Source organism: Zalophus californianus, chromosome 10, assembly GCF_009762305.2.
Source record: "Zalophus californianus isolate mZalCal1 chromosome 10, mZalCal1.pri.v2, whole genome shotgun sequence".
Lineage (NCBI taxonomy): Eukaryota > Metazoa > Chordata > Mammalia > Carnivora > Otariidae > Zalophus > Zalophus californianus.
The window spans coordinates 54,093,160-54,105,509 of NC_045604.1; positions in this window are offsets into that span (position 1 = coordinate 54,093,160).

The following is a 12,350-nucleotide window of genomic DNA, read 5'->3' on the forward strand; positions in this document are numbered from 1 at the left end:
ATTTACATAGACTTAGGCCATAGCCAGAATAGCAATAACAGCAGCAAGAGCAACCATACATTGGCAGCCATAGCCAGAACAGCAATAACAGCAGCAAGAGCAACAAACATCCATGGACTATCTACTGGACGCAAGTTGTGCGGTCCTGGAGGAGTAGAATATAAAGTTCCATCCCAAACGTTAAGATATAGTTTGGAAACTGCTATACCCAGGGTTTGCCTTGTTTAGAGAGTTTTGTCTTCTAGATAGTAGATTTTTATACCACCAAACCTACTGGCCTTTATAAGATGAAAAGGTTTAGGGAAATTTTCCAAATAATTATCTGGTACACAGATATAACTAAAACCTACACGGTAGACAGAATTCTAAAGAATTCTGAAGAACCCCCACAAGGTCCCCATCCCCTGGCTATTCAACACTAATCTAGGTATTGCTGTGAAGAGATTTTGCAGATGAAACAAAGTTACTAATCAACTGACCTTAACATAGGAAAATTTCCTGGATTATCTGGATAGACCCAATGTAATCACAGAAGCCCTTAAAAGCAGGAGTGAAGGCAGAAGAGTCAGAAAGATGTGGAAGAAGAGGTAAGCAGAGGGAAATGCAGAAGGGGAAAGTCAGAGAGATTTGAAGCAGGAGAACTCTGAAGATGGAGGAAGGGGACCAAGAGTCAGGGAATACATGTGGCCTCTAGAAATGAGAACCACCTCTGACCAACCAACTGCCAACATGGAATCAGATACCTCAGTCCAACAGCTACATGCAACTAAATCTGGCCAAAATTCTGAATGAGCCTCAAGCAGGCTTAGACTCAGAGCCTCCAGATGCTTGCTGATACCTTGGTTTCAGCCCTGTGAGACTCCAAGCAGTCCTGGATGCCATGATTGGACCTCTGAGCTACCAAGGGGTGAGATAATAAATGAGTGGGGTTTTTTAAAGATTTTTATTCATTTGTTTGAGAGAGAGCACAATTGGGGGGCAGAGGCAGAGGAAGAGGGAGAAGCAGACTCCCCGCTGAGCAGGGAGCCCAATGCAGGGCTCAGTCCTGGGACCCTGGGATCATGACCTGAGCCAAAGGCAGACATTTAACCAACCGAGCCACCCAGGTGCCCCAAATGAGCATTGTTTTAAGCTGCTGAATTTGTGGCAATTTGTTATGGCAACAACAGAAATCTAATACAGCCCAAGAAAGTTAACACATTATAAGGCTAACAGAGAAGCTGACTATAGAAGGAACAGAGGGTAGCTGAGTATTCCTTTGCACAACTGTTTTTTTAAGGAGCACTGAATTTCAGGTTAGTGAACACTCTTATCTTTCCTTGAACAAGTTTGGCTGTCTCTTTCTGGACTCAATGCTAAGGAAGGATATATTTTCAACAAAGAATTTAAATTTAAATTTAAAAAGGTCCTACCACATTTTACCTTTTTGGAAATAACAGGATGCCTATCAAGACAGAAATTTTTAAAAATGTCTTTGAAGATTTCGATAGATGACATTATTATACTTCTAAATATTCCAGTTTCCCTTTCTGTGGTGTCCTTCCCTGAAGGACTATCTATCACCCTCCTTGACACCAGGCTTAGCCATGTGGCTTGCTTTGGTCCATTAAATGTAAGCAGAAGTGATGTTTGCCACTTACAAGCAGAAGTTTAGGACTCAGCATGTGGTTTGCTGGGCTCTATTTCCTCTTCCATGAGCCTGGCAATGCTCCAGATAGAGGCTACATCATCATGCTGGCTCCCACAGTGAAGACGATGTGGAGCAGAGCCTCAGCTGACCAATGATAGAAATGTAACTTGAGCAAGAAATAAACCTTTATAGACATAAGCCACTTGGATTTGTGAGTCATTTACTACCACAGTGCAACTCGGCCAAGTTGAGTGATATAGGTGTGGTGCTAGAAATGCCAACCTCTTTAATGTCTATAAGTCAGTAAATGAGTCTGCATGATGCCAACACTTCTGTTCAGGGTGGATACATACGAAAGGCACCTCTTGTTATGCAAAGATAATTTGAATGACATTGTCCAGGGAGGGCAAACTGCCCTGACCAATAAATGTTACTAGTTAAGGAAGGATAGGCTCTTCTACAATAACAGATAGACCCTACCAAATCTCAAGAACTCACAAAATAAAAACTTATTTCTCATGCTTCAGTGCAGGTTGGCTATTCTCCTGGATGGCTCTCCTCTAAGTGTTAGCTCAGGGTTCAGGCTAGCCCCAACTTGCAGCTCTACTGTCTTGGAATCCTTTACTTTCAGTCACAGAGATACAGGGAAAGAACACATGGGAGATCTCACAAGAAAGGTTTTATGGCAAGTCCTAGGAAAGGTATGGCACAGGGTCACATATTCTCTGTTCAGATCTCATCACAGGTCCCACAGAGATGCAAGGAAGGCTGGAAGATGAAGTCTCCCTATGTGACCAGGAAGAAAAAAAGAATGATTTTATGAACAGTTATGATTTTTTATCTGCCACAACAGAGCAGTATTTTTATAGGAGAAGGGTATAAAAGACACTGAATTTTGAGTGGCTTTGAAAGACCATGATGACATCTGGGTGGTAATGGACACCAGGAAAGATGGGGAATGTTGACTCTGGTCTTTGAAGTAGGTAGCAGTTACTGGAACCCAACTAAACTTCTCAGTGTGGGTCAGCTTGTTCCCTGGCATGTCTGTGTATGTGAACCAAAAGAACTTTCTGCTGGAGCCATATCCATAGGGACCAAGTATAGATGAAGAACCACTGCAGAAAACAGAGGAGTCTGGACCACCATGAGCATCACTGCTGCAGTGGGCAAGCACTGCTGAAGAGATGTGCAGGGTGGATTTTCAGCAGAAATCCCAAGAGGTGGTGGGCAAGGGACTAAGCAGATCCCAGTCATCTCTATAACTAGCATTGGAAATGGGCTGAGTCCTTTGCACCAAGTAAACCCTGAAGTTCCTAGCCAACTTAAGTAGGAGAGCCTCAAAACAGAAATCTTGGTTTTCTTGCTGATAAAATATGTCACAGTTCAAGCAAATAATTAAAAAGCAGGAGGGGGGCGGAGCAAGATGGCAGAGGAGTAGGAGACCTGGATTTCATCTGGTCTCAGGAATTCAGCTGGAAAGGGATCAAACCATTCTGAACACCTATGAACTCAACAAGAGATCGAAGAAAAGAATAGCAACAACTCTCTGAACAGAAAAGCGACCACTTTCTGGAAGGTAGGACGGGTGGAGAAGTGAATCCAAGGTGATATTCGGGAGGATAGACGGCAGGGGAGGGGGCCTCCATCGGTCGCTTCTGGCAAGTGATAGAGCAGCAGAGCACAAAATCAGAACTTTCAGAAGTCTGCTCCGCTGAGGGATGTCGCTCCAGTGGCTAAGCAGGGGGTGGAACCCTTGCTGGGACGGTGTGGTCTCAGGACCCCCAGGGTCACAGAAAGACTGGGGATGCCTGAGTGAGGCAGAGCACCCAGGTATTGGAGCAGGGAGGCTGGCTGCAGAGACGGAGCCGAGGCGTGGGCTCTCAGCTTGGGGTTTTCCATAAACCGTGATCTGTGGCACAGTCGGGCCACTGCTCCTCCAGCAGGGACCCAACAAGTGGCAGATCCGGGGAGACTCCCCTTCCACCCCCGGGAGGAGCAGCACAGGAGCGCACCACAGGGATCTGCTGGGTTTGGAGACTCTTCATGGGGTCAGGTGCCAGAGATAGAAACACTTGGTCACAGGCCAGGTGAGCATCGAGTGCGGCCAGAGACTGGGGAGATGGGAGTGATTGACTGCTTTTCTCTGGGGGCACACTGAGGAGCAGGGCCCCAGGTTCTCGGCTCCTCCAGGGCAGAGATTGGGAGGCTGCCATTTTCACTCTCGTCCTCCAAAGCTGTACTGAAGGTTTGCAGGGAACAAAAGTTCCCGAGAGCAAACCCAAGCAGATTACTTAGCCCGGACCTGGCAAGGGCGGGGCAATTCCGCCTCCAGCAAAGATATTTGGGAACCACAGTGACAGGCCCCTCCCCAGGAGATCAGCAACTACAGCCAGCCAAGACCAAGTTTACTGATCAATTAGAATGGCAGAACTCCAGTGCTAGGGGGAATACTGCACATAGAATCCATGGCTTTTTTACCATGGTTCTTTAGTCTTTCAAAGTTAATTTTTTTTAACTGTCTTTTTTTTTGAATTTTTCTTTTTCCCTTTTTCAACCAATATCTTATCAATCCCTTTTTTAAAAAACATTTTTATTTTTCATTTTTAGAGTCATATTCTATCCCTTCATAGCAGTTACCCTTATTTTTGGCATAGATATATAAGTTGTTCTCTCTTTAAAATTTTGAGATACAGTTTCTTCTAACAGATCAAAATATACCCTAAATCTCTAGTGTATGGCTTTGTTCTAGTCTCCTGCCTGATCACATTCTCTCCCTTTTTTTTTCTTTTTTTTTAATCCTTTCTTTTTTCAAACAGCTTCTTATCAATTCCTTTTATAAATTTTTTTATAATTTTCATCTTTACAATCATATTCCATCCTTTCATTCTATCACCCCTATTTTTGTACATATATAAGTTTTTCTTTCTTTAAAATTTTGGGAGGCACTCTCTTCTAAATGACCAAATTACACCCAAAATCTAGTGCGTGGCCCTGATCTATGCACCAGCCTGATCATATCTGATCATATTCTTTTTTTGTTTTGTTCTGTTTTTGTTTGTTTTTATCTTTTTCTTTTTTCTTTCTTCCTTTCTTTCCCCCGGTTTCAGGTCTTTTCTGATTTGTTTAGAGTATATTTTCTGGGGACATTGTTACCCTGTTAGCATTTTGTTATTCAAAATAACAAATTTTGTTATCTCTCATTCATCTATTGTCGTCTGGACAAAATGACAAGATGGAAAAAATCATCTCAACAAAGAGAACAAGAGGTAGTACCGACTGCCAGGGACCTATTCAATACGGACATTAGTACGACGTCAGACCTAGAGTTCAGAATCATATTTTAAAGATACTAGCTGGGCTTGAAAAAAGCATGGAAGATATTAGAGAAACCCTTTCTGGAGAAATTAAAGAACTAAAATCTAACCAAGTCGAAATCAAAAAGGCTATTAATGAGGTGCAATCAAATTTGGGGGTGCTAACTGCTAGGATACATGATGCAGAAGAGAGAATCTGAAATAGAAGACCAAATGATGGAAAATAAAGAAGCTGAGAAAAAGAGAGATAAACAACTACTGGATCACAAGGGCAGAATTCAAGAGATAAGCGATACCATAAGATGAAACAACATTAGAAAAATTGGGATCCCAGGAGAAGAAGAAAGAGAGAGAGGGGCAGAAGGTATGTTGGAGCAAATTATAGCAGAGAACTTCCCTAATGTGGGGAAGGAAACAGGCATCAAAATCCAGGAGACACAGAGAACCACTCTCAAAATCAATAAAACTAGGTCAACACCCCGACATCTAATAGTAAAACTTACGAGTCTCAGAGACAAAGAGAAAATCCTGAAAGTAGCTCGGGAGAAGAGATGTGTAACCTACAATGGTAGAAATATTAGAATGGCAACAGACCTATCCACAGAGACCTGGCAGGCCAGAAAGGACTGGCATGATATATTCAGAGCACTAAATGAGAATAATATGCAGCCAAGAATACTATATCCAGCTAGGCTGTCACTGAAAATAGAAGGAGAGAGAAAAAGCTTCCAGGACAAACAAAAACGAAATGAATTTGCAAACACAAAACCAGCCCTACAAGAAATATTGAAAGGGGTCCTCTAAGCAAAGAGAGAGCCTAAAGGCAACATAGACCAGAAAGGAAAACAGATAATATACAGTAACGGTCACCTTACAGGCAATACAATGGCACTAAATTCATACCTTTCAATAGTTACCCTGAATGTAAATGGGCTAAATGCCCCAATCAAAAGACACAGGCTATCAGATTGGATAAAAAAAACAAGACCCATCGATATGCTGTCTGCAAGAGACTCATTTTAGACCCAAAGACACCCCCAGATTGAAAGTGAGGGGGTGGAAAACCATTTAGCATGCTAATGGACACCAAAAGAAAGCTGGGGTGGCAATCCTTATATCACACAAATTAGATTTTAAACCAAAGACTGTAATAAGAGACGAGGAAGGACACTATATCCTACTTAAAGGGTCTATCCGACAAGAAGATCTCACAATTGTAAATATCTATGCCCCTAACATGGGAGCAGCCAATGTCACATCCTAGGTCACAAATCAGGTCTCAACTGGTACCAACAGATTGGAATCATTCTCTGCATATTTTCAGACCACAATACTTTGAAACTAGAACTCAATCACAAGAGGAAAGTCAGAAAGAACTCAAATACGTGGAGGCTAAAGAGCATCCTACTAAAGAATGAATGGGTCAACCAGGAAATTAAAGAAGAATTTAAAAAATTCACGGAAACAAATGAAAATGAAAATACAACTGTTCAAAATCTTTGAGATGCAGCAAAGGCAGTCCTAAGAGGAAAGTATATATAGCAATACAAGCCTTTCTCAAGAAAAAAGAAAGGTCTCAAATACACAACCTAACCCTACACCTAAAGGAGCTAGAGAAAAAACATCAAATAAAGCCTAAACCCAGCAGGAGAAAAGAAATAATAAAGATCAGAGCAGAAATCAATGAAATAGAAACCAAAAGAACAGTAGAACAGATCAATGAAACTAGGAGCTGGTTCTTTGAAAGAGTTAACAAGATTGATAAACCCCTGGCCAGACTTAGCAAAAAGAAAAGAGAAATGACCCAAATCAACAAAATCATGAATGAAAGAGGTGAGATCACAACCAACACCAAAGAAATACAAACAATTATAAGAACATAGTATATCCCAGTAAATTAGATAATCTGGAAGAAATGGGTGCATTCCTTGAGATGTATCTAGGATACATCTCTGAACTGAGATGTATCAGGAAGAAATAGAAAACCTGAACAGACCTATAACCACTAAGGAAATTGAAGCAGTCATCAAAAATCTCCCAACAAAAAAAGCCCAGGGCCAGATGGCTTCCCAGGGGAATTCTACCAAACATTTTTTTTTAAAGATTTTATTTATTTATTTGAGAGAGCAAGAATGAGAGAGAGAGAGAGAGAGAGAGAGAGAGCACATGAGAGGGGGGAGGGTCAGAGGGAGAAGCTGACTCCCCGCTGAGCAGGGAGCCCGATGTGGGACTCGATCCCGGGACTCCAGGATCATGACCTGAGCCGAAGGCAGTCGCTTAACCAACTGAGCCACCCAGGCGCCCTCTACCAAACATTTAAAGAAGAATTAAAACCTATTCTTCTGAAACTGTTCCAAAAAATAGAAATGGAAGGAAAACTTCCAAACTCATTTTATGAGGCCACCATTACCTTGATCCCAAAACCAAAGACCCCATCAAAAGGGAGAATTACAGACCAATATCCTTGATGAACATGGATGCAAAAATTCTCACGAAAATACTAGCCAATTGGATCCAACAGTACATTAAAAGGATTATTCGCCACGACCAAGTGGGATTTGTCCCAGGGCTGCAAGGTTGGTTAAACATCTGCAAATCAATCAACGTGATACAATACATTAACAGAAGAAAGAACAAGAACCATATGATCCTCTCAATACATGCAGAAAAAGCTTTTGACAAAGTACAGCATCCTTTCTTGATCAAAACTCTTCAGAGTATAGGGATAGAGGGTACATACCTCAATATCATAAAAGCCATCTATGAAAAACCCACAGTGAATATCATTCTCAATAGGGAAAAACTGAGAGCTTTCCCCCTAAGGTCAGGAACGCGGCAGGGATGTCCACTATCACCACTGCTATTCAACATAGTATTAGAAGTCCTAGCCACAGCAATCAGACAACAAAAAGAAATCAAAGGCATCCAAATAGGCAAAGAAGAAGTCAAACTCTCACTCTTTGCAGATGATATGATACTTTATGTGGAAAACCCAAAAGACTCCACCCCAAAAATGCTAGAACTCATACAGGAATTCAGGAAAGTGGCAGGATATTAAATCAATCCACAGAAATCAGTGGCATTCCTATACACCAACAATAAGACAGAAGAAAGAGACATTAAGGAGTCGATCCCATTTACAACTGCATCCAAAACCATAAGATACCTAGGAATAAATCTACCAAAGAGGCAAAGGATCTGTACTCAGAAAAGTATAAAATACTCATGAAAGAAATGGAGGTAGACACAAATAAATGGAAAAATGTTCCACACTCATGGACTGGAAGAACAAATATTGTGAAGACGTCAATGCTACCTAGAGCAATCTACACATTCAATGCAATCCCCATCAAAATACCATCCACTTTTTTCAAAGAAATAGAACAAATAATCCTAAAATTTGTATGGAACCAGAAAAGACCCCGAAAAGCAGAGGAATGTTGAAAAAGAAAAGCAAAACTGGCGGCATCACAATTCCAGACTTCCAGTTCTATTACAAAGCTGTCATCATCAAGACAGTATGGTACTGGTACAAAAACAGACACACAGATCAATGGAACAGAATAGAGAGCCCAGAAATGGACCCTCAACTCTATGGTCAACTAATCCTCGACAAAGCAGGAAAGAATGTCCAATGGAAAAAAGACAGTCTCTTCAACAAATGGTGTTGGGAAAATTAGACAGCCACATGCAGAAGAATGAAACTGGACCATTTCCTTACACCACACACAAAAATAGACTCAAAATGGTTGAAAGACCTAAATGTGAGACAGGAGTCCATCAAAATCCTAAAGGAGAACACAGGCAGCAACCTCTTCGACCCTAGCCACAGCAACTTCTTCCTAGAAACATCGCTAAAGGCAAGGGAAGCAAGGGCAAAAATGAGCTATTGGGATTTCATCAAGATAAAAAGCTTTTGCACAGCAAAAGAAACAGTCAACAAAACCAAAAGACAACTGATAGAATGGGAAAAAATATTTGCAAATGACATATCAGATAAAGGGCTACTATCCAAAATCTATAAAGAACTTATTAAACTCAACACCCAAAGAACAAATAATCCAATCAAGAAATGGGCAGAAGACATGAACAGACATTTTTCCAAAGACATTCAAATGGCCAACAGACACATGAAAATTGCTCAACATCGCTCGGCATCAGGGAAATCCAAATCAAAACCTCAATGAGATATCACCTCACACCAGTCAGAATGGCTAAAATTAACAAGTCAGGAAATGGCAGATGTTGGCGAGGATGCAGAGAAAGGGGAACCCTCCTACACTGTTGGTGGGAATGCAAGCTGGTGCAGCCACTCTGGAAAACAATATGGAGGTTCCTCAAGAAGTTGAAAATAGAGCTGCCATACGGTCCAGCAATTGCACTACTGGGTATTTACCCCAAAGACACAAATGTAGGGATCTGAAGGGGTACATGCACCCCAGTGTTTATAGCAGCAATGTCCACAATAGCCAAACTGTGGAAAGAGCCAAGGTGTCCATCAACAGATGAATGGATAAAGAAGAAGTGGTATATATATACAATGGAATATTATGCAGCCATCAAAAGGAATGAGATCTTGCCATTTGCAACAACGTGGATGGAACTGGAGGGTATTATGCTGAGCGAAATAAGTCAATCAGAGAAAGACATGTATCATAGAACCTCAGTGATATGAGGAATTCTTAATCTCAGGAAACAAACTGAGGGTTGCTGGAGTGGTAGGGGGTGGGAGGGATGGGGTGGCTGGGTGATAGACATTGGGGAGGGTATGTGCTATGGTGAGCGCTGTCAATTGTGCAAGACTGTTGAATCACATATCTGTACCTCTGAAACAAATAATGCAATATATGTTAAGAAAAAAAGAAGAAGAAGAAGAAGAAGAAGATAGGAGGCAAAGAATGAAGGGGGGGAAATCGGAGGGGGAGACAAACCATGAGAGACGATGGACTCTGAGAAACAAACTGAGGGTTCTAGAGGGGAGGGGGGTGGGAGGATGGGTTAGCCTGGTGATGGGTATTGGGGAGGGCACATTCTGCATGGAGCACTGGGTGTTATGCACAAACAATGAATCATGGAACACTACATCAAAAACTAATGATGTAGTGTATAGTGATTAACATAACAATAAAAATTTTTTTAAAAAAAGATGCGTCATGTTTAATGTTTGTTGAGCAATTCATTCTGGTTAACTGAAGAGAAAGATAGTATGAAGATAACAGAGGACAGGAAAGAGAGCTTCAGAATGGAAGACATCTAACATGAAATAGCAATGTATCTATACTACTTTTGTTTTATTTTTAATCAATAATCCCTGGCCCTGTAGCAGTGCAAGACAGATAGATCAGCTAGTCAGAGCAACACCCACTGAGAGATGGACAGCTTTGTGTGAAGTGACTCCACTTAGGAAATTCAGGGACTAGAGAACAGAACATCATTTCTGGTCTGTGTTTTGAGTCATGGGCAGAGGTGAAAGGATACCCTTCCAGTACATAATTAAATTACTGTGCAACTGTGGGGGTGTTTGATCAACTTCTTACATAAACAGGATCTACATGTGAGAACATTTTCAAAGGTTGAACGTGGAGCTTTACTAGAGACAGAGCAGCAGGTGGGGAGCCAGCCAACCAACCACTCAAATAGGACCAGAATTCACGTTCTGGAGCCCACTGGGCTCCTTGCAACCTCCCCCATTTGCTCAACCCACTCAGACACAGACCTAAGAGATATATCTCTCACCTGCGGGTTGCCCCTACGCAAACCCCAACTGCACGTCTGATCTAATCTAAAGAAGCCTTTCATATAGAGAACACACTTGTTCAAACCAACCTCACTCATGGGAAAATGGCATCTCTGCTCAAAAAGCATGATTTTCCCTTGGGAACTATCAAATTATTTGCTCTCACTAAAAGTGTGGAATCATGGACTTGTTTTAAAAAGCTGACTACTGTCTCTAGCTGTTCATCATAAGATCAACTGTTTGACCCAAGGGGTCTGTGATTATTGTGATCATCTAGTTGTAACCCAGACCCCCATATGCCCATGCTGGGTAGCAGTTACAGTGTCTTTCTTTGATCTCCTCAGCCTTTGAACTTTATTGACATGGGCTCCAATTCCCCCAAATCTTATCCTTCCTCTGGTACCCCAGTGTCTCCTGTTCTACTGAATGAGGGCTAGCCTCTCTCACTGTGGGCTCTATCCTTACAGTTGTTAGTCTGCTCAACATATGTGTGACCACTTGGCAGTGGGCCCTTTCTCCCAGCAGAGCTAACAGTCCAGCTGCAAACTTTGCCATTGACTCCTACTTCCCTACCCTTGCCATTGCAGATTTTCTGCCCCAGCTCTGAGTCAATCTCCAAAGAAGTCCTGGTATTTTAATTCATAGTATTCTTTACCCCAGAACCAGGAAAATGTTCTCAAACAGTAGGCCAGAATGCATTAGAGTAACATCTTCCTGAGATTAACCCAAAAGTGATCCTCCTGGGCACCACAGGAAAATAGTCTTCCTTTACATTGCACCAAGCATAGTGCTAAGCCCTAGGGAAGAGCAGATCAATAAGGTCCTATCTCTGTTGTAAAGGAGCTCTCTGCTTCTAGGTTGCTCTTGCCTAAATTTGGTAGGCACACAAGCCAGTGAGCAGGCAACTTCTTGAGTAAATGCAGTCTTATAGATACTTTAAAGTACAGCACAGAGTAAGAACAGTTCTTGGTAAACCATAATTATTGGAAAGAACCAAGGAATTCCCCAGTTGGTATTAGGGGTAGCACCTAATTCTGGATTCTTTTGATTGAGCTTGAAGGAAAGGGAAAAACAGATTGTTCATCTGGTTATTTGGTTTTCCCTTCTGACAAGTTGCCAGATCACTGCTTTTGAGAAGATTTTGTGATCCCAAGGCAACTATGTTTTCTGTGTAGCCCCCTAGAGGGTGACGTATAACTGCCAACAAAACAAGAATCTTCAGGAAATCTTTCAGAAAAAAAAAAATAGCTGAAGTAATCACATTGTATCAGCATGCAAGTACTTAACCTAGAACAATAAACTATAAAGGGTGAAAGCAATGAAGATATATTAATAGTACAGAAAAGCTTTAAAGTAGCTAGTCCTCACAATACCCCTAGGTACTTTATTACAAAAAAACACCTAGGTTCTTCAGAAATTTCCCAAGGTCAACTACAGGACCAGGAAGAGAACCTCACTTTTATAATTTATGCATATCATAAACCTAGGGATACTAAAGGGTGAACTTGACCTAAAACCTTTCATGTGTCTTCCTTCCCCTCTTCTTAAGATGTGGGTCTTATGGAAATAGGCATGTTTGGAATGATGAGGCTGTTGAGCCACATTGTTCCTGTTGAGTAACCCTGAAGGTTTCTTTTGTTGTTTTGTTTTTTGTTTTCTCCTAAGGCAT